The sequence below is a fragment of the Tupaia chinensis genome, unplaced genomic scaffold, assembly GCF_000334495.1.
Source record: "Tupaia chinensis unplaced genomic scaffold, TupChi_1.0 Scaffold000217_1, whole genome shotgun sequence".
In the NCBI taxonomy this organism is placed as follows: Eukaryota; Metazoa; Chordata; class Mammalia; order Scandentia; family Tupaiidae; genus Tupaia; species Tupaia belangeri.
In genome coordinates, this window is record NW_006159692.1 from 2,129,940 (window position 1) to 2,152,948 (window position 23,009).

Consider the following 23,009-nt stretch of genomic DNA (forward strand, 5'->3'; position numbering starts at 1 on the left):
ATTTAATACATAGCACCTTTCCAGTACCCGTATTTGAGCATTCCAAGTGTCTATGACACATGCCTATATGGTCAAGGGAGGTAATTTAAAGATGGGCAGGTGCAAACTAAGGCACACTGAGGAGTGCCAGGCTGAGGGACATAGCTATTACTTAGCTCAAGTCCACACATGCTGGCAGGGCTGCAAGTCTAATAAAATGAATAAGTTAGTTAATTTTTTTTTTTAGTTAAAGTTTATTTATTTAATTTTTTCATGAAAGAGTGAAAAGAGAGTAAGGCTTCCCCAACAGGGTCTCCAGACCATGATTCTCCCCTAAGTCTCAACCAGCTGGGACTACAGGAATGTGTGAGCACTCAGCAATGTACAGAGAGACCTCAGGACACAAAACCAGGATCTTCCTTCAGCCCCAGGTAGCATTTTGTTACAGTTGTGTCACTGAAGCTGGTCAAAACTTTCAGTTTTAAAATGCTGGTATACTAGTCAGGGTTCTTCAAAGATACGACCAATAGAATATTTCTGTCTATCTATCATGTATCCATTAATCTTCTAAAAGAATTGGCTCACATGATTATGGAAGCTGGTAAATCCATAATCTGCAGGTGTTGTCAGGCAGATGGTCCAGAAGAACTGATGCTCCACTTTGAGTCTGAGGCCATCTGCTGTAGCACCAGGAAGAGCCAATGGTGCAGATGAAGTCCGAGCATTGTCTGTTGGGCAATTCTCTCTTGCTGAGGGTAGCTGGCCTTTTCGTGTTATATAGGCTCTTTCTTGACTGGTTTGATGAGGCCCACGCATATTGAGAGCAATCTTTTTTACTCAAAATCCATTTAATGTAAATTGTATCTAAAAACAAAGTCATAAAAACACTCAGAATAACATTTGATCAAATATCTGGGCACATTGTAGTCCAGTCATAGTGACATATAAAATTATCATATCTGGAAAACAATGATAAAAAACCCCCAATGTGGGCCAAAGAAAATATGATGTAACTCCCAGTGAATTCATAGCCTCAGCTCTTTAAATAGGCATGGTCAAACAAGTAGATAAGGATTTTGATGAGCTTACGACAGAGACTTATGGAATTTCTTTTCATATAAACTATTCAACATTATTTATTTTTAATTGCCAGAGGCTGTGTACACTCACCAGAGAGACAGAAAGAGAGAGGAGAAAACACTCCCCACTAAGGTGTGGTTACCTGTAGTCCTTTCTCCTCCATTTATCCATCCTCTTGCTATTTGGGGCATGCACGTACATGTACCTAGCATTTTCTTCAAGAGGCCATGGCGGGGAACCAGCAGTTACGTAATGGCTATGTCACTGGACTCCCACGTAGTTGACCGCGGTTCGCGTCCCGGACCCAGTGGCTTAAAACTCACACCGGGCGCGTGTGCGTGCGTGCCCAAGATCCCGAGAAGAGAATGGAGGAGAAGGGATTGTGGCGTGACCATTCCCCCTGGGGGATGATTTCTCGCTTTCTGTCTCTATGTCTCTCTCTGTCTATCTGGCGAGCGCACGCACCCTATAGTGAAAACCTCTCAAAAATAAAAAAAAGAGGCCATGGCCAGGATTTGAATCATGGTTGGCTATGTGGTATCTGGCTTCCTGAACCACCTGTAGGCAATGAGGCCTACCCTGATGTCTTCAACTGTGTATTTTCCCAAGGATAATGGATAGTAAAGGGCACTTACAGTAGGGTGACTATCCAATGAATGAAGAAGGAAAAATGTGTGAGACAAAGGGCCTTTTGTTTATGGTTGCAATGTTGGCACACACAGTGCCAGGCACTTAGCAGATGTGCAATATATATTGATTGAATGAAATAAAAGGGATCGACTCAACTGGTCAGACATTTAGTGATCATCTGCTGGAGGTAAGGCACTTCACTGGGTGCTGCTGGTTATTTGAAGATCCATAAGACACACCTTTGACTAAAGGCACTTACAGTTTACTAATGTATGTACAGAGAAATTCTAAGATATTCTCCTTTCTCTTGAGGAACAATAAACGATGAATATATTATGGGCAATGGTATTATATACTTAACCATCTTTTTTTTCTATTTTGGTCTGGTTTTCTGGAAATTCAGAGCTAAACTTCCTGTCCAAACTTGTCAGATGTATAGCGGCATATAGTTTATGTGTCCTCTATTCCTTCTCCACAGTGCTTCCTCCTGCTTCTTTAGAAAATGGCTCAGAGAAACCAAGGACCTTGCTAAGACCATGTAGCTTATTTGGTGACTGAGTGAGAACTAGATCCCAGATATTCCTTTTGTCTTATTAGTGTCTAAACACTCCTATAAACCAATATATCCCATTTTTCTGTTACAAAAAGTTGAAATTGATACGTACCTAAAATTGCGAAGTATTGCTAAAGATGACCCTCAGTGTTAAAGGTACTGAGAGGGACCTTTTCCTGCTAGTTATTCAATAAGCACAGTGAAAGTGTCCTGACCTTGAATTAAGCTGTAGGTTTGTGCAGATGGTGCTGAATGTCTGTTCATATGGCTGTTGTTGGCTCAAAGAGGGTGTCATGTTTGGCCCAGTCCACGTACTGAACGAACAAAACAGATTAAGCACAATAGCAATTTTAAATGACTGCTTACTCATTGTTCAAGCGTGATGGCTGCTTTATTTAATCTTCATAGCTTTCCTCTGAGCAAGTTATGCTGCTTGAGGAGTCACTGAAAGGAAACATTATCATAAGGGCATCTCCCCTCAAAGACAGGAACAAAACACATTTTTACAAAGTCTGTCCAGGTTCTGTTTACTGGCTAGGCCAGCTGGGTTCCCTTGGGCAACTTTGTAATTTGAGGAGAATGGAGAGCCCCGTTCAGAAACTACATTTGGCCATCCAACAAGTCACACAACTACCTAAGACCTAATCTTTCCAGAACACTTTTCAGTGACATTGAGCATGTATTTGTTGACAGCTTATTATTTTCGATTGTTAGCAATTATCTTGAAGTAATCACAAGCAGCGTCATTCCTATCTTTATTTATGAAAATAACTTCTCCATTTGAAAATATTTGGCGGTCACCTCTTATAGGTCAATGACCAAATTCCTTGGCTTGACATGGAAAGCCCCTTTGCCATCTCTTCATTCTAAAGCTTGTATCCCTTAAGCTTTAGTCAATTTGGATTCATTCATTCAGAAAATATTTGGGCACCCCAGGCAGGACCTGACACTGTATTATGAATCAAACATTCTGCTTAACCATATGGACCCCACTGCCAAAACCCTCTTTCAGATACTCCATGGTTTGTCAACCCTGTGTTTTGGCTCTCTCTCTCTTTCTTGCCTGCAATATCCTCCCCTCATCCTCTCGTCAGAACACGATTATCCCTCAAGACCACCTCCTCTGAGGTTGTTCTTGATCCTCCATCCTCCATATGTTTCTATGGTACTTATCCCATTGAATACTATATCCCTGCCTGCTTTTAAAACTCAGATTATACAAAATTCCCAACTATAAACTCCCCATGGATAGGGATCCTATCTCATTCACCTTTTAATCTTAACTGCCATATGAAGGGATGAACAGAGATTTTCTAGATAGTGACACCATCTTTGGCCTCCTAGTCCTGTGGCCAGCCTCCTAATTTCCCACATATTTCCCCCCCTTATTTATAGGGAGTAATGTTTTCACCAAATTTCAGAAAACATTCATTACTCATGATGTGAAACTCTTAGGATAGCTTGACAGAAGTCAATCTGTGGAAAATTTCCCTGTTCTTAATGAATCATTCACTGAGAAATGAGAGTTAAAAAAGTTCATAAAAAAGTACAAGTTAATTTTTGTGCAAAATTAAAAAAAATTGTAATTTTTTCATATGTATTTTCCATGAACTTTTTGAAGCCCCCCCTCCCCCATATGGGGTTAATGTATACTTGAGTTTTGAGTGTGTTAACTTGTTAATGATTATTAGTTTTTTATTCACTTATACTGAAAAGAAATTTTGGCTATTTTTATTTCTGTCTTTTTTATTTACTTTTAAAAGTTTATTTTGGGACCAGTGGATAGTATAATGGTTACATTGATGCACTCCTATGTAGTCAAAAGTGGCTGGAGGCCCAGACCTGGCAACTTGAAAGTTGTACTGGACATGCATTCATGTGTGCCCAAAATCCCTAGAGGAGAATGGAGGAGAAGGTATTGGCCATTCCTCCAGGGCGTGATTTCTTGGTTTTCTGTCTGTATCTCTGTCTCTCTGGTGAGCGCATGTACCCCATAGCAAAAATTTCTCTCTAAAAAATATTTAAAAATTAAAAAATAAAAGTTTGTTTGTTTCATGGCTAGCATATGGCATGGTGGTTGGGGTGCTGGACTCCCACACGATTGACCATGGTTTAAGTCTCAGACGTGGCAGCTTGCTTTGTCACTTTCCCACTCTCTCTGCTTCTCTCTGATGAATGTTTGTATCAAATTGAAAAAAAAATGATGATGAATAAAAATAAATAAATAATTCTTTAAAAAGTTTATTTCTTTCATGTATGTGAGAAACAGAGAGAGAAACAGAATGAGAGACAGAAAGTCAGAGAGAGAACACCCAAAAGGGGTCCTGATGCCATGATCCATCCCCTGTCCCAGCCATGCCCAGGTCATGGGCACGTGTGTGCCTGGCATAAAGTGAGGTCTTTGGATATAAACCTGGAACCTTCCCACGTGGACCAGTCTCACAGAGCATTATACTTACTGCTGTGCCACCACCTAACTTCTCTGTTTATTTCACTTATCTATTGATCTATCTATCTATCTATCTATCTATCTATCTATTTATTTTATTTGGAGAGGTTTTTACTATAAGGTGTGTGCACTTGCCAGAAAGACAGAGCAAGACAGAGAGACAAAAGGCAAGAAATCATCCCCCAGGGTGCATGGCCACACCGCAATCCCTTCTCCTCCATTCTCCTCTTGGGTTCTTGGGCATGCACGCACACACATCTGGGAGTCCAGCGACAGCCATTATGTCAACTGCTGCTCCCACCTCTGTTTATTTTTACTTTAAGCTTTCAGCCACTGCTTTGGGAGAGGGAAAATAACTTATTTTCTTCCAAGAGAATAAAACAAATGCTATGTGGAGGGCAATCACTAAAGGATCTTACTCATATGGCTGCTCAAATGACCTGGCTATTAAGGCAAAACATCCTTTTCATTTCAAAAACAATTGACGAGATCTGAGTGCTTTTTAATTGTAGTGCTAGCAAAATATGTTAATACTAATGAGCATAAATTCAACTATTTTAAAAAGGGAGGTGTTGGGACCAGCAGTTTGTGTAATGCTATGTCGCTGGACTCCCACATAGTTGACCACGGTTCGCGTCTTGGACCCAGCAGGTTAGACTCATGCCGGGTGTGTGTGCGTGCGTGCCCAAGATGAGAGGAGAATGGAGGAGAAGGGATTGCGGCGTGGCCATCCCCCCTGGGGGGTGATTTCTTGCTTTCTGTCTCTTTGTCTCTCTCTGTCTGTCTGGTGAGCACACACACCCTATAGCAAAAACCTCTTCAAAAAAAAAAAAGAGGGAGGTGTTTATTTCTGTTCAGTCTTAAACAAAAGGTAGGACTTTTCCTTAATAAGGCCATTGTTGTATGTTTACTTAATGCATTAATTCAACCATTGAATTATATATGATTATATATGATTTATATATGATTATATATAATTTTCTTGTAAATTATAGATTACATTATTTTCTTGTATTGAATTATATGATTTTCTTGTAAATTTTTAGCATTTTAGGGATTGGAGCTTTAAACTGCAGTGGTATCTCTATGTCTCTATCTTTATCTACTTATGTGTATATATACATATACACCTACCTACCTACCTGTCAACCAATGTGTTCTGTTTATATTCGACCACAGTGTATGGTTAGATGTTTCACTAATTAATTTTTCAGAGTGTAGGGTTTTAATAGAACTCATGAATTAGTTTGCTCACCAATTCTTTGAAGAATTATAGAAAATGGAAGAGATGCCAAATTATTGGAACAAATTTCTGAGCAAATTTGATTCTTTCACAATAAAAGGAGAATCTTGTCTGCAAACCAGATTAGTGCCCTTGAGACTAATACTGAGAGGACTCTAGAATATATTAATAAAAAGTAGTTGCTGAATATTTAGCAAAGAAAGTGGTAATCACAAAGATTCCCAAGGGCACATCAACAATATATTTCATTAAGCTAATGTTCCTTCCTATTTGCTTTATTAAATAGGATCCTTCATTAGACTTTGTTTCCTGATCAAATATATGCCACCTTACCTTTTACCATCATTTTTGGAGCTTAGAATACCCTTTCTTCCCTTTCCTTCCAACCGAGAGCTTATTCACTTATCAGGACACAACTCAATGTTCTAGTGATGACCTTTCAAATCCCCATCAGTACTAAGTACAACTTCTCATTGTTCCCATAAAATTAGAGTAGTGTATCTACTCCCCTTTTTTCATTCTGCATTATATTTTAGTGCTTACCTAACCTGTCCTCTGTTTATTGAAGACAAAACTTGCTGAACTCTGCCATGGCCTTCCTCTAGGACCTTAGAAGCTCATACTAACCAGGGTTGCTTTTACCCAAGGTTCTATTATAATATCATTTTCTTTCAGCTTCTAATTAGAAAAGACTAGCTGTTGAGTTATTCCTGTTCTTTTATTCTCTTATCTTCTAAGGAATGGAACTATGACAGCAGGAAGTTCCAATATTGGTCAGAATCTCTACTTCAGCAAAATAGAACTTCCATCCTGAATCTTGTCTCATGCCAGAATTGTGATTCACATTTGGAACTCACATCGTCTGTTTCCTCTTTATGTCTGGAGAGCTGCTACATTCTGCCATTACTTTATCTTGATAGTATTTATCAAAAGAATATCCTCTGGTTTAGGCATATCTTCTTTACATCAGGAATATTTTCTGCTTCATCTTAAAACCTGTTTCTCTCATCAAAATGGAAAATAACATTTATTTGCTCATCATTCAATAAACATTTACTAAGCACGAGTACATACTAAGCACAAGGATACGAAAACAAATAAGGTAACTTCTCTGTTCCTTAGGAGCACTGGGACCTGTCAGCAAGATCAGTTCTCAAAAGGAACATTTCAATATAGTGTTCTAAGGCAGTGCCAAATGGAGCCACAGACCTCATGGGAACCCTTAGGGACAGTTCTCACTGTGCTTTGGTGGTGGTATAGGATGCAAGGTCTTAAGGAGTTGTCACATTTAAGTCTTCACATCTGAGTAGATATTAGTTCTGAGTAGGAACTAGCTACATAAATGTGGGTGGGAGGGTATAGGAATGAGAAGGATATTCTAGGTAGAGGGGAAACCATGAACCATGTGGAGACAGAAACATCATCAAGTTGGCTAGGAACTGTAAGCTATTTGGTGTTAGAATGTAAAGTTTGGTCAGCAAGCATCAAAAGATGAGGCTGGAGATAGAATATCAGGTCAGCTCTTGGAGGGTCTTACAAAGTCTTGTAAGTTCAGCCACAAGGCTTGGCAGTGTTCTTGTCCTGAGTTCAACCCCAGGAACTCTCAGTACTGACTCTATTGTTACATATCTCTCTATGAGTTAAACTATTAAGTTTTCTTCATCTATTTTCCATAGGTACATGAAGCTGGAGACAGCTTGTATTGATGGCAGAATTTCTAGGAATCCTGGTGGTTGTTAAACACAGATATTAAAAAACAAATTAGGTGAACATAAATTTAATTAAACACAAAATAAGAAATATTCAAAACACACTTCACTTTATAATTATTTTATTTCATTTTACTGTACTGTATGAGAGCATGTATATTCTTAAATTTACTTATGTCTGTTGTTCCTATATGGTAGAAATATTATATATGATGGTAGTTTTCTTTTCAACTCTGTATTTATAACATCAAATTGGTAGTTCAAAGTTGACCATGGCGGGAATATTTACACCATAAACATCAGTAAATGTTGTAGGTCAGAGTTTGATTTATTATTTTGTTGACTATCTAGATTTAAGAAATGATGGAGTAAATGTAAGTAATGAAGATAAATATAAAAATGTATTGTGTCTATACCTATTACAGTGTGACTAGCATAAAAAAATTGAGAAAATATTCTTCCAGTATTTGAAAACTATTTTCCAATTCAACAAAGAAGTCATTCACATCACTGAACAATGAGCAAAGTTTCAGCTTATGTCTGTTTTTTTGCCTTTGTTCATGCCTTTTAATGTAAATGAAAACCAGAATTTATGCCAGAACTGTGCTTATTTGCCATTTGCAACCATATGGTGGATACAGGCACAAAAGTTCAGCAAAAAGTCAACAAAAAGGTTCTACGAGAGTCAATTGGCTATATGGAATTTCTAATAAAGAATATTGTATATTGAATAATTATTTGTACATTTTAAGCTATGCATATTTTATATCAATAACATTTTAAAAATAAATAATACATATATTATTTTTCTTAACTGGTTGTTGAATATTCACCAACATACTATGGTCTAAATTTATCCCTAACTTCCATCTAACTTATTTCCTTACGTTAATTACTGAGTACTTGTCTTAACCCACTTTTGCTGAGCTGTTACAACAAAATACCACAGACTGGGTAATTTTAAAAACCCAGCAATTTATTTTCTCACCATTCTGGAGACAGAGAAGTTCAAGATCAAGGCTCTGGCAGACTTGGTATCTGGTAAAAGCCCTGTCTCCAATCCAGATGGCACCTTGAATGCTGTCTCCTCTGGAGAGGAGAGACGTTGTTTCTCATGTGGCGAATGGCAGAAGAGAGAGAGAATCCACTCCTGCAAGCTCTCTTCCACCAGGGTATCATTCCATTTAGGAGGGCAAAGCCCTCCTAACGCTTCCTATTAAGTACCACCTACCAACACTGTTACATTGAGGTTTAAGTTTCTAACACATGAATTTTGGGGATGCATTCCAATCATGCCAGTACTACCCTACAATTATTTCTGTTTTGTTTTTCTATGTGATAGGCAGAACATCCCATCATATTTGGGCATTTTCTCTCTCCTACTTACCTTTTAGTTTTAATCACTCTTAGTCATTGACAATTTTCTGAGAAAATGTCTCCTCTCTCTCTTTATGACATTCATCATGACCAAAGAGCCCATTATTTTATCACCAGGTTCAAAAAAGGAAATTTATTTTGCAATACCTCTTGTAGCTACTTGTTCACATTCCTTTTTCATTCAAATCCCCAACTCTCACTCGTAAGTTGAAATATATATATATATATATATATATTCCACTTAGGTTTCCAAGTCTTCCGGCTTCTCTCCAAAGACTTCATAGTCATGTGAGATGTTTTCTGTGCCTCTTATAGCAGAATCGGCAACCTCCACATGAATTAGTACAAGTAGGGAGAAGGTAACTGTTATGTTCTCCATTTTTTCCATTGTACAGAGGACAACTAAGGGAATATGTCAAGGTTAAGCTAACCAAATTTTTGTCATTCCAAGGAAGCTGTCATTGATGATGGAGTATTTCTCACTACTGGCCAAGAAACAGGGCCTTCTAAAACCAGTCTTCTTGTCATAGGGAGAATTATTGATCGCTGAATATTCTCCAGGAAGTGCCAATGTCCTCCCAAAGAAACAGCCTCAGACTGTTGTGAAGCTTAATTGCTCCAGTCTCCTCTCATCTTCTTGGTCATGTCCTAGTCACCAGTCTCTTCACAGGCTTCTTGTTGTTATCAGTTTCTTGGTTATTTTAGGTCTCAGCTTAGGGATCTTGTTCTTCAAGAAGTTTTCCCTAGGTGGTGGTGCTCCCACCTTCTCCTGAAGCACTCCTGGCGGTACCCTGGTTACAGAAGTGGTGGCATTGCAGTATAACTGCCTGACTTCTAAGTTCTTTCCTGTGCTGCTCTGGGAGGGCAGAGACTGTGCGTCCTTTCTCTATGACTTTATCTCCAACCTCCTGCACAGTACCTCTTGAAAGACTGGCATTCAATATATGTGTACTGAATTAAGCAGTAAGTGATACAGGAAATTTTAAACATAATATGTTTATTAATTTTCTCTTGCTTTCTCTTTAGCTCATCATGTTGAATGTAGATGGAGATTCTGCTACTTCTTGAATAGAAAGGTCAGCTCTGACATATATAACTATACTTTGCTTATGGTAAGAAGAAGGCACAGCACAAGACATTGTTGGCTTTTTGTTTAAGTAAGAACAGAGCTCTTGGAAAGAAGAGGCCTACATAAAAAGCCAGTATCTATATTCTAGGTGTCAGGGATAAAGGCTCATTATACGTTTAGCTTAGCTCCTTATATTCTGATAAAATTTCTTTACTATCTAGTTTGAATGTTGATGGTAAAGTAAATGATTATTACTGGTTTACCAATGGCTTTCTATACTCAGCTGTTATTCACTAAATTCCAATAGCAGATGTAATAAAGTAAGAAATGTAGATGGCTCAGCCAAGAATTTCCAAAAATTCCCCCTCTGTCTGCATTGTTGCTACAATTTAATCATAGGGATTTATGGACAACAATTGGACACCACAAACCATTTGTCCTAAATTTAAAAGCCGTATTTCCAAAGTGTGGAAACGCTGATATCAGAATCCAAGGGATCCTTGTTAATAATGGAGATTCTCTGCTCTGTCTCAGAAACCTTGACTCAGAATCATGGGGGCAGGCCTCGGAATCTGCATTTTCAGTCAGTATGTCTAACAGAAGCTGTCGATACTCCAGCCAGATCCCCATGAATCCTTTTTACTGCTTCTGTGTTTTAGGCTTGGACTTTGTTGTGTTTTTATCTTCAATCTACTTTACCTGCCACTCATTTTCAGTGTAGGGGTGGGGGGAAGAAATAATACCTAGGGGTTTATGACTCTCTCATCCCCCCTTGAGCCAAAGCCTATTGATGCTGAAGATGTGAGGCATGACTTATGCTCTAACTATTCTCTGAGGGATTGGGTTGAAGATACCTCCATGCCACTTTGCCCAAATAATATCCTTGCTTGTCACATTTCTTACAGAGGCCAAAGATTCATTATTTTTAGAGAGATTTTTTGCCATAGGATGTGTGCATGTGCCAGAAAGACAGAGAGACAGAAAGCAAGAAATCACTCCCCAGGGATGACCATGCTCCAATCTCTTCTCCAGTCTCCTCTTGGGATTTTGGATATGCATACATGAACACCCGGCCAGAGTTTTAAGCCACTGGGTCTGGGACTGGAACTATGGTCGACCATGTGGGAGTCCAGCAATGTAACCCTTATGCCATCTACTGGTCCCAATACAAAGGTTCTTATTCAAGTGATTTATTGGGGGAAGTTCTCTGAGGATGTGGATTTGGTTGGAGATATACTCAGCCTGGTTCCATGTGGGATCTCTGGAAGATGAGTAAGACTACAGATTTGGTTTTAATGACTTAGTCAGTCATTGCTCTTTGGTTTTGGGGATGAGGGGCAGGAGGCTGAGGTGGGGAGAGAAGAAATGTTCCATTCAGTTGAGGTTAGCAGTGAATCTTTTGCAGCCAACAATTACATATTCACAGTAGCTGGTCTAGTGAATAGACCTTATTGGCCACTATGACAGTTAATTTGTTGACTTGGCTAAGCTCTGCCCAGATGTTGTGTCAAATATCTATCTAGAGGTGGCTATAAAGGTATTTTTTGGATGTAATTAACATTTAAGTTATTAGACTTTGTGTAAAGCAGATTATATTCCATGATATGACTGGGTCTCATTCAGTCATTTGAGGGTCTTAAAAGACCAGGGTCCTCTGAACAGGAATTCAGATCTGGAGTGCAGTTAGGCTCAGACTGAAACCAGCTCTTCTCTGTTCTCCAGCCTGCTGGCCTTTGAAAACTTTTGGACTTGTCAGGCCCCAAATTTCATAAACCAATTCCTTAAACAAAAGCCTCTACTACATTTGGGTTCCCCCTACTCTATCATGCTCTCCATATTCCCTTGCTGGTTTATTCTGGGAGTATTTCTTCCATGAATCATTTGCATGTGAAACCTTTCTTCGGAATATGCTTCTGGAAGTCTCGATCCATGGCAGCATGCCTGGGAATTCTTTGCTACGTGAAAAATTGAGAAATAATTGCTTTAAAGCTTGTACCACATAGAGGTTGTTATGAAACAAAACTTCTCCAAATTCAGTAGCCTAGAACAATGATCTTTACTATTTTTCATGATTCTGCAGGTAAATTGGAAGTTATATAATCCAGATTGGGGTTAGAGAGATGGGAATGTGGCTACAAAAGTCTCATATGATCGCAGCAACTCACATTATTATCGGATGGGAAGTTGGATAGCTTCGTAATGAAATACTCAGTTTTTTGGGTCCAGATCCTGAAGGTTAGAGACCTGCCCTGAGAGGCAAACAAAGCCATAATCATAAGAAAAGTATGAAAAGAGAAGTTTTTAATAAAAAGAGACGATTTGAATAGAAAAGTGCACCCTACACCTGAAAGGTGCTTGACAGGCAGCTGTGAGGGAACAACTGCACTGGGAATTGGGTTGGGTGTTACTTTTACTGTGGGATCTTGTCATAGATACTTAGGAGGAGAGATCTGCCACTGTAGTCAGTCCTCTATGTTTTCGTGGGCACCTGCATACTTCTTACTAGGTAAGGAAACTTTATTGCCCCATTGGGGGAAGTCATGCTCATGCCCAGTGTGGACTTTGAAGTTGTGAGCATGTACATAGGGATAGTTTTGCCCAAATCAGACTATGACTAGGAGTAGGAGGTGGGATGTTAGCTGAGCATCCTGGAGACTGCCTGTGTGCATCTGTGGAACAGAGGAAGGGAAGATAGTAACCTTCTGCAACCTTCATCTCTTCTGAGGAAAGCTTAGGTAATAAAAAGTGAGATAAGCAAAGACAGAAGAGGGAGTCCTGTCGTAACCACTGACAAGCAGTGATTGGTGGCATGTCAGATGTCCCCTATATTGGCATATTGGAACTCCTTGCTCATATCTATCTGACTACATATAACAAAATCCCTGGGACCTTATGGACAACTTCAGGTATGGATGAAGTTGTTCTTGATTCAGGTATGTGCGAACCCAAAAGAAAAGCATTCTGTCCTTTAACACTTAATATATGATAGTTAAACACTGTTAGCGTGCAATAAATTCACCTATTCCAAAAGGAGAAGAGTGTTAAACACAGAGTCACTGGTTTACTGCAATTCTGAAGTGTCATGACAACATTGTTAGGTTCTCCCACTTTCAGGAGGGGAAATTTCCTGGACTGGATTTTGGTCCTGCTCCTTTGGTGTGGTCTCTGTTCATTGTTCTCTGTAGCTCCGGGCTTCTCCTTCATGATCTCTCCTTTTCCATAATTCAATCAACCACTTCAGAAATGGAATTGGAATATGTACTGCTAGCAAATTTTTAACCTTCTTACTTGGAGAAAGTTGGAGACGCACAGACATTTTACAACCTAAGCAGGGTCAGTCTGTTTGAGTTCAAACTGGTGGTACTTCTACCCAACAGCTCTCTGCATATATATTTGATTTGAGTTCATTCTATGTGCCAACCACACCAATTATTTTCTAGATTAGGGTTTCCTCTGTTGACTTAATTATTCCTGTTTTGGGCAGAACCATTCCCCACTAAGCTCTATAGAAGCCTTTTTGTGTATCTGAGAAGATCCTTATTTCTTCCAAAGGTCTTAATGAGAAATGGGCATCTTCCAAAGGTCTTAATAAGAAATGGGCTCTTTACCCTGAGGACACATCTTATGGCAGTGCCCTTGACTTGTATTCTCAGGACATACCTTACTACAAGAATCTTTTACTGGTTGGAAAGTATGGGTATGATGAAACGTTTTCTTTTTCACACTAGCTGCTTCTTGCTGGTTCCTCCCAGTTATGTTTGAAAATCTGCGTGTTCTTTCTTGAGTTTCTCTCTCTTCCAGTACCTGATCACAAACAGCTGAAAGAAGCCAGCTGATGCTTTTGGCATTCTGTCTGGAGATCTCCTTGGACAAGCTCAACTGTTTACTAGGTACATTTTCTATCGTCCAAGTTACCATAGATGACTGTTTAACTAAGTGTTTCGTGTCTGCATAAAACAAGACACCATGTCCCTACCTCCTACATGTTTCCTAACCATTCTAATAGCTTTCTTTGACTTTTTCCCAGGCTCTGTGCACCATGTAGCTCCAGATCCAGTGCCTCATGGTTTAGGTCTGTGCTACAACAGCACTCACTCTGGGCGCCGATTTCTACATCACTTGCTATTCAGACTGTCTAAACTCAGTGTCTTAAAATAACTATGATTTATTTGTAATAATTTGTAACAAGAATTTTAATAACAGCCAGCTATGATTCACATAACAAAGGGAATACAGAGGGGGATGTAGCATTGCCATTATCACAAACCACCCCAAAGATGAAGGCAGTTTACTTAGAATTATGGAGAATCACCTTTATTAGTTTGTTCTATAATGGTGTTATTTTCTCTTCACACATGAAAAAAAGTTCTGATAAAAATAAACTTTTCTTTTCCTGAAATAATCAAAGGGCAATTTTTGCATCTGCAAAAATCAGTAAATGTAGGAAGCCGTAGCTTAGAAGTTGTAAGTCCAAGTTTGAAACAGCTAAGATTTCTGCAAGTTCTTACTTCAAAGGATAGAGAACTAAGCAGGGCAACTGGATGGAGAAAAATCTTTCCTTTATTGGCAAAGTCACTCTAGGAACCAATACGTTTCTTCCTTTAGAGACTCAGGGAGAACATACAGAGCTTTGAAGTCAGGTAAACAGAACCTTTGGGGAAATTACTTAATAAGGCAGAGGTTGAGAATGCAGAAATTGGACATTGTGGGAACACCTACACACCAATATGCCCTTACAACCTGGAAGGCCCGAGTACCACAGTGAATGAATGCAAGCTGAGGGTTCTGTCCTTTGGTGTTTTGTGAAAAAGGGGAAAGAATGAGGTTGATTAAGTCCAAGAAAAGAGGTAATGAATATATTAGGTCATCGGAAAAGTCGTGACATTTTTTGTATGTTTTTCTATGCAAACATGTGTCATGATTTTCCTGACGACCCAATAATCTAGAGGCTTGAATTTTTAAAATCTTGCTCTGCATGTTAATTTCATAAATAGAGTAATCAGCTAATATTTGTGTGTACTATGAAATGTTTTTGCCAAAATATTACTGGTAAACAAATAAGCTCTATTCTTTGTAATGTAGCAAGCTAGTCAGGGGAGGCTAATTGCTGTAGCAAATCTTCCCCAGACTCCCGTGGTCTAACATCCCTTTTCCTCTCTCACATTGCAGTCTAAGGTGGATAGAAGGGAGGTAGTACTCCAGGCAATCTGGGCTCCTTCCGTCTTGCAAAATATTTCTGGAGCTACTCAGGAAAATATTAAGGGGCTTCGGTTTGTCCGATTTACTAGGGCTGCCATAACAGTAACAACAACATCAACAACAACACCAGCAGCAAAACCCACTAAGTGCAACTACACTTACTGACTACTCAGGCATTGAATAAAGCCTTTTGTTAATCAACAAAATAGAGTGAGGTAAGTCCAATGATCTCAACTTTACAAATAGAATGAGACGCAGGTTAGGCACTTTGCTCAAAGCCTCACAAATGTCTGTGCTATTTGCAGATTCAGCTCTTTAACCTAATTCTGCATTTCTCTGGAGCTTAGACTCCCTAACTCTAAGGAGGGCTAGTGAGGTGTTGAAGGAAGGAACTGAACTCTCCCAGGGGTCTTTTCAGCAATGATGTGGGAGGAGCTCTGCTATGTCTTCTCAGTGGGGGTAGAAAAGTGTCTGGGATGCTTTTTCCCCATTGGGGAGTAGAGTGAGGGCATTGGATGTTTTACTTTTTTTTTTTTTTTTTTTTTTTGAGAGGTTTTTGCTATAGGGCGCGTGCACTCGCCAGACAGACAGAGAGAGACAGAGAGATAGAAAGCAGGAAATCACCCCCCAGGGGGGATGGCCACGCCGCAATCCCCTCTCCTCCATTCTCCTCTCGGGATCCTGGGCACGCACGCACACGCGCCCGGCGTGAGCTCAAGCTACCGGGTCCAGGACTCGAACCGCGGTCAACTACGTGGGAGTCCAGCGCCATAGCCATTACGCTAACTGCTGGTCCCGGCATTGGATGTTTTAGACATGGGTGTCATCCTAAAATAGGAAGGAAGACATAAACTAGAGAAATAAAACTTCGGTTTGACCAAATTCACATTTTTTTTTCTTTAACACAGCTCAGGGTAGGGGATCTCTGAGCTTGAGTTTTTTTCTTTTTTTTTTTTTGGAGAGATTTTCATTGTAGTGCACGTGCGCTCGCCAGACAGACAGAGAGAGACATAGAGACAGAAAGCGAGAAATCACCCCCCACCCCCCAGGGGGGATGGTCCCGCCACAATCCCTTCTCCTCCATTCTCCTCTCGGGATCTTGGGCACGCACGCACACGCGCCCGGCGTGAGGTTTAAGCCACCGGGTCTGGGACACGAACCGCAGTCGACTACGTGGGAGTCCAGCGACATAGCCATTACGCTAACTGCTGGTTCCCTTGAGTTTTGACTATTTACTCGGCATAAGAATACCGCCCACATGGGCTCATTGTATGACAAGCTTGAGAGACATGCAAAAACATCTGGGGTACTTCTAGGCAACTGCAATTGGGGGGATATACCAACGTCATCATTTTCAAGAGAATAGAGGCTGTATCTTATTGATCATTTATCACCTTAGTGCCTACTGCAGTGTTTGACACAAGGTGTTTACACACTGGGTGTTTGTTCAAGGCACAGGTGAATAAATGATATGATCATTTCTTCTTCATTCTTCTTGAGAATGAGGAGCTCAGTCTGCGATGTGCCATCAAATCATCATCTCTTCCCTTTGGGTGCTGCTCAAAATCTCATCAAGTGCTTTCACATGCAGTATCTCATGCCAGCATCCCACCAGGATGTTGCCCCTGTCTGCGCCTGGAGCAGTGGTGGTGGGCAACCCTTATTCAAGTACTTTGTCCAATTCAGGATTGAATGAAGACTAACAAACTCAGAGAATGCCCAGAGGAGAGCAATAAAAATTGATTAAACAGACCTTCTGAAGAAAGGTTAAGAGAATTGGGATTATTTCAGCTAGAGCTGCCGGTGGGGACGATGATAAATTTTCAAGAAACAAATGAATATCTCCCAGAATGTTGTGGTTAGCAGGGGGCTTTTTCCACACAGGACAGAAGGGAAGGACTTTTGATGACTTTTCTGCTTGACATTAATAAGAAACCTCTCTCACCCTCTCTGCCCATGGGGTGGTAGCAGCCACTAGCTCTCTGAAATTCTTCCTAGCATTAGGACATCCTCTCAGGAGCACTGTGGCTCTCAGATACAGCAAGGTCACTGATGCAAAGCAGAGAGGGGACATTTTAAGTAAAAAGCTAGAATGTATTCATCTCTTAACTTGGTACTTTGAAAAGAGAAGACCATGAACTCAATTAACCCGCGGCCCCAAGGGCATTAAAATGATACTATACGTCCCTTTTTTTGCTGAACTCCCTAAACTTTGCAGGTCTAACCATTGTAAATCTGCCACATTCCATAGCACCTGCATACTAATTTTGCTCTTGCTAAATTATCCCGTAATATATATGGCTAGGGGAAGATTTCCTGGGAGTACGGGAACATGGAAAGGGGTATTAGCACTGCACTAAGACTATAGTATTTCTTCCTTGAACCCTGACATTAACTTACATTAACTAATTTTTCCCTCTTCTTTTATTTTGGGTTTTTGACATAGGACATGTGCATTCTCTGGAGAGAGGCGGGGACCGAGAGAAGAAAAATGAGACCGAGTGTCTCAATTGCTTCTCCTCCATTCTTCTGAGATTTCAACCATGCATGCACACAAGCCCAGCATGATTTTCAAGCTGCTAGGTCTGGGACTCAAACTGTGTTGGCCATATGGGAATTCAGTACCCTAACTACCATACCACCTGCTGGCCCAACTTATATGAATTGTATGCAACTTAATAATTTAACAGATGTTTACACAGTGTTATGTGCCAGACATTGTGTTAAGAACTAGGAATATAATGGTGCAATGTGAAGCTGTGGTCCTTTCCAACACAGAGCCTGTGGACAAGTGCACTGTGGTAAGATATGTGCTATATAAGACCACATTGACTTAGGGGTCAGGGAAAACTTTTTGGATAATATTAATATGATTCCTGAGAGATCCATAGAAGATGACTAAGCATTATTGATGATCATTAATTCCTTCTTTGACTACATTATCAGTCCAGGTATCTCTGATTTTGGAAATAGACACCATTGCCTAACCCACCCAGTCATCCCACCTTCCGTCTAACCATCCCCTGCATAGTTTAGGAACAAAGGGAGTCTCCAGGTAGAGTTAACCCAGTTAAGATAATGCCAGTAATCATATGCTCAGAATGAACTCTCTGTTTTGAAGTAATGGGTGGGTAAATCATCTAGGCAGCCCACATATTAATGTAGTTTTTGATTATGAGAACCATATAGAAAAGAACCTCCACTCATTTAAACTAGAGAGAGCCGATGGCCTATGTGGGAGGCCAGGGCAGTTCCCTGGCGTTATTACATTGTTATTGTTTTCATTAATTATTTTTTTGTTTTGCTTTGTAATGATCTAAATGAGGCCCCAGTATAATGACAAAACTTTTTAAAATTAAGTTTGAGCTGCTCATTGTTAAATAATGAATTGCAATCAGCTTCATGGTGAAATGTGAAGGGTATCTGCCCAGCAAGGTGGTTTTCCCTTTCTTGGGACAGTACCCATACACAGAAGGTGGCCTCCCATGGCTGGAAGCTACATGGCTGCAGCTGGCTGGTCCAGGGATAGACACTTACTGGGGAGTGGGGGTGGGGGTGGAATCTCATGCTCTCTCAGGGATTTTTGAGTTGTGACAAGAAAAATTGTGAATTGGTCTCTCTTGATGGTGGTTGCTGTAGGCTGTAAGTCTTGGCACTGCTAATGGTCACATGCCTTTCTCCAATCTGCAATAGGAGGATGTGAAGAGAGACCCAGGCAAAATAAGCAAGAAAGAGAAGGTGGAGCAGAGTTGGGAGCGTGCATTTTAATGGTAGTTAGGTCTCTGGCTCCCATGGGAACTCTCATGGCCTGGTTATTTTAGTGCCTATGCTACAGTTTGGTTATGAGAAATGATTAGCATTCCTTTAATAAATTCTCTTTTTGTTTCTGCCAAAGCCTCATCAAGATGTGATTTCATCTCTGGCAACTAAGAATGGTGTGAAGATATGCCTTGGTGTAGATAGTTAGAATCCTACAATTCGCTACCTGGCGGTTGATGGTCATGGGACACAGTGTAAAACTTGCCAGCCTCCTGCTTCATGAGCTGGCACATCAGGGAAGCTTTGAGGGCATGGAGGGTCTTAAGAGGACAGACATTTGGCTTAGATACTGAGGTTCTATTCTCCATCTGCATTTGCAACCTTGATAACATTCTGCAAACTCGCAGGTTGTCATCTTCTCTTGCTGTTTCTAGGGGCTCCCAGTGGGAGGCAGTATATGCAGTAGTTAGCCACCGACAGGTTCTGCAGTCTGATAGACCCAGGTTGGACTTCTGGCTCTACTGATTAGTAGTAGCCATGGTTTTATGTTGATAATCACTCTCTCCTTTCAGCCTTAGTTTTCTTTTTCTTTCTTTTTTTTTTTTTGAGAGGTTTTTGCTATAGGGCGCCTGTGCTTACCAGGAAGACAGAGAGAGACAGAGAAACAGAAAGCAAGAAAACACCCCCAGGGGGGATGGCCACACCGCAATCCCTTCTCCTCCATTCTCCTTCTTGGGATCTTGGGCACGCATGCACACGCGCCTGGAATGGGTTTAAGCCACCAGGTCTGGGACTTGAACTACAGTTGACTACATGGGAGTCCAGCGACATTGTCATTTCGCTAACTGCTGGTCCCAGCCTTGGTTTTCTCATCCAAAAAATCGAGTCTCGTTGGGTATTAGGATTAAAGGGGACATTACATATAAAGTATTGGGTAGAGCACCTATCACATAGTAAGTGCTCAGTACAAATTAGCAATAATTTCTTAGCAAGGGCATGAAGTTGCTGGAGAGAGAGACAGAGAGGGGGAAAATGAGAACACCCTCTTCCCCCTCCATGGAGGATGGTCATGACATAGTCTCTTCTCCTTCATTTCTCCCTTTTTTTCAGGATTTTGGCCATATACACACATGCACTTGGCATGTTTCTCAAGTCACCTGACTGGAACTTGAACCTTGCAGTTAGCCGGGTGGGATCTAGTCACCTTAATCACTACACCAGCAGCTGGCTCAGCAATGATTTTACTATAAACCAGGTCTACAAATAGGAAACGAATGTGCTTGCCCACTCACACGTCGTAAGGCAATAGATGAGGTCGACTTTTAAGATGCATAGAGTTAGTCTAATCCTAGTGTGAAAGGATGCTTAGACAGTGTGTCAGTGCCTCAGGAAAGACTCGACGAGAAAGCGCAAATTATGACTGAATTGCTACTTGTGACATAATCTGAGTTTCACTCTCCCCTTATCTCCTCCTAAAAACTGCAACAAAAATGCTTCTGAAATCATGCAGCGACCTCTCTATATTATGCTTCACTTCATCCTGGAGTCCCACAGACCCTCTCCAGGGGTTTTAATTACCTGAATTATCCAAGGAAACTAATTATAACAACCCAATGTTGCCCCAAAGTTGCATTTATGCTCAACCAAAAAGGTCGTAAAATCTCTGCTCAGAGCTCCTGTTTATTTTTTCACAGTTTGAGGTAGAAGAAAGCTATTTGTAAGAAGAGTTTAAGGTCAGTCAAGTTCCTTTCTGGTACTTTTTTTTTTTTTTTTTGTCTTGTTGGAAGCCCTTCTTCACCTTTTGTCAACCTAAAATGGAAGGCTAAGGCCAGGGTTAGGATGATTACCCAAGTTGTCCTGGAAAATGTATGTTGAGGTCTCACGGAATTCCGGGTGATTTGAAAGACAAAAGTCACTAATGGGCAGAAGTATTACATAAGTGTTTAGTCAAAATCATACAGTGGTTACTCTGTAGCAGAGTTTTGTACAGCAGTGATAGGCTAAATCCCGAGAAGGGGAACAGGATGATCTCACAGGCATTTGGGGTTATGATGGGAGCTGATGAGTCTGGCACATTGTAAAATGATCTTCAAGAGGAAAATCATGCATTCAATGCTCAGATGATGGGGAGTGAAAATTCTGTTTGAAAGTTGATGTACCTGGAAATGGACAATAGTGAGTGACAAACTCTGTCCAAGTGTGTTGGATATTCTCCATCTCCCTTCCTGTGATGTGAGCTTAGTTAATGAAATCTCAGAGAAAGGACCAAAGGTAATGGCTTCTTTCTGTGGTGGTCCAGTCTACAGGTTGATAATGGAACATTAGGGAAAAGTCTTTTCCTGTACTTTGGGGAAAAAAAGGGATGGAAGATGATCAAGAAACAGGGGACCGGGAAAAAGTCAGAGAGAGAGATTCATTCTGAGGTTGTTTATCCCAACAAGTCTAAGTCCAATGAATGTTGATAATATCTAGAACTACTTCAGGTACTGTTTTAGAGGTCTGGCGCCAAAGGAGGACTGTGCCCAGAATGCACATTCCAAGGTAAGTCACCTTCTGTGTGCCTAGGTTCAGTTCCCTTAACAACCTCTTAACAGGCTCTTTTTACATTTTATACCTTAAACTTTTAAGTCACCCTCCCTCTTTTTTATACCTTCCTCTACAACAATTTTTTTTTGGTATTTATTTTAGTTTTTCCGTTTCTTATACCTTTACATTCCTTTACATTTAATCTTTATAGCATACGAAATGGGCTTTCCCAGTAGGAAGACACTGAGTATTAGTCCAGTAGACTATGTTCCCACACGCCTTTTCAATAGATAGTTTTTTATTTTTGTGGCTGTTAAATGTTTTGCTGTTTTTACTCCCCTTGATCTCCTCCCTCTTGCCCTCTCCACTGCCCATTGCCCTACCACACTATCTGTAGTATCCACAGTTGCTCCCAACAATTTAATGAGCTATTTGAAGCAATGTAGTTGTTGAGTGGGTTTATAGTCAGACATATCTGATTTTTTGATTCTAGCTCTAAAGAGGTAAAAATGACATCTACCTCTCTTACCAGCACATAAGTGCTCAACAGATGAGAATTAATGATAATTATTTATTTACTTATTTATTTGTAGAGAGTTTTTTTTTTTAATAGGGCTAGAGAGACAGAGAGACAGAAAGTGAGAAATCACCTCCCACAGGGGATGGCCACACCATAACCCCCTTTCTTCCATTCTCCTCTCAGGATCTTGGGCATGTATGCACATGTGCCTGGCATGAGTTTCAAGTTACCAGATCTGGGACTCAAACCATGGTCAACTATGTGGGAATCCAGCGATGCAACCATCACGTCATGTGCTGGTCCCAATGATAATTATTATTCAACCAGTTCCTTCTATTAAAATACCAAAGTAATGTTTCCTGAAATTTGGTCGGAGAATAACTTTCATCAAAGGCGCCTGGAGTTCTCACTAAAAATGTAGACTCACGGGTCTCTTGCTGAAACTGTTGACTTTTTGGAGTGTGATCCAAGAATCTGTATTTTTAAACATATTCCTCAGATGATCTTATCCATGTAAAATTTTAAGAATCACTGAGATTATATTTGAAGATGACAGAGGTATGGTCAGTATCACCTTTCTCAGTGATATTTATGTCTCAGCATGACTTACATTAGTAAGTCAGAGGTTCTGAGAGAATCTGGGACTCAGGCTCTTGGATAAGCAGGAGCGGAAATGCTTTTCTGAACTCTGAAAATGTCTAGTCCCCTGAAATCACACTGAACCCACTCAGATGACTGACCCCTAGGGTAATTCTGCTTTTGTTGCTTGACCCTTTAGCTTCTGAGCAGCAGCATTCAACTCTGCTTGCTACTGATGCCCTTTGGGCATTCGGAGTAGGCTCTTTGGTTACCACACTGACTGCGTGCATCCAAAGGTGTAAATGTCCTGCCTTGCCTGGAGTCGTTATGCACAATG

General features: G+C 40.4%; 1 long non-coding RNA gene across 3 annotated transcripts; it reads right to left on the reverse strand.

Moving 5' to 3' along the window:
• Positions 1 to 339: 339 nt before the first annotated feature.
• On the reverse strand, positions 340 to 9,095 carry LOC102484583 (uncharacterized). Of its 3 annotated transcripts, none has more exons than XR_334431.1 (4): positions 9,031 to 9,095; positions 6,792 to 6,930; positions 2,355 to 2,556; positions 340 to 843 (listed from the first exon to the last, which is right to left on the reverse strand). It is a non-coding gene; the product is annotated as an uncharacterized LOC102484583 (long non-coding RNA). The 3 variants fall into 3 exon arrangements; XR_334432.1 differs by having other exon boundaries at positions 2,458 to 2,556; positions 6,792 to 6,936; positions 9,031 to 9,067; XR_334430.1 differs by having other exon boundaries at positions 6,792 to 6,936; positions 9,031 to 9,067.
• Between the last annotated feature and the right edge of the window lie 13,914 nt (positions 9,096 to 23,009).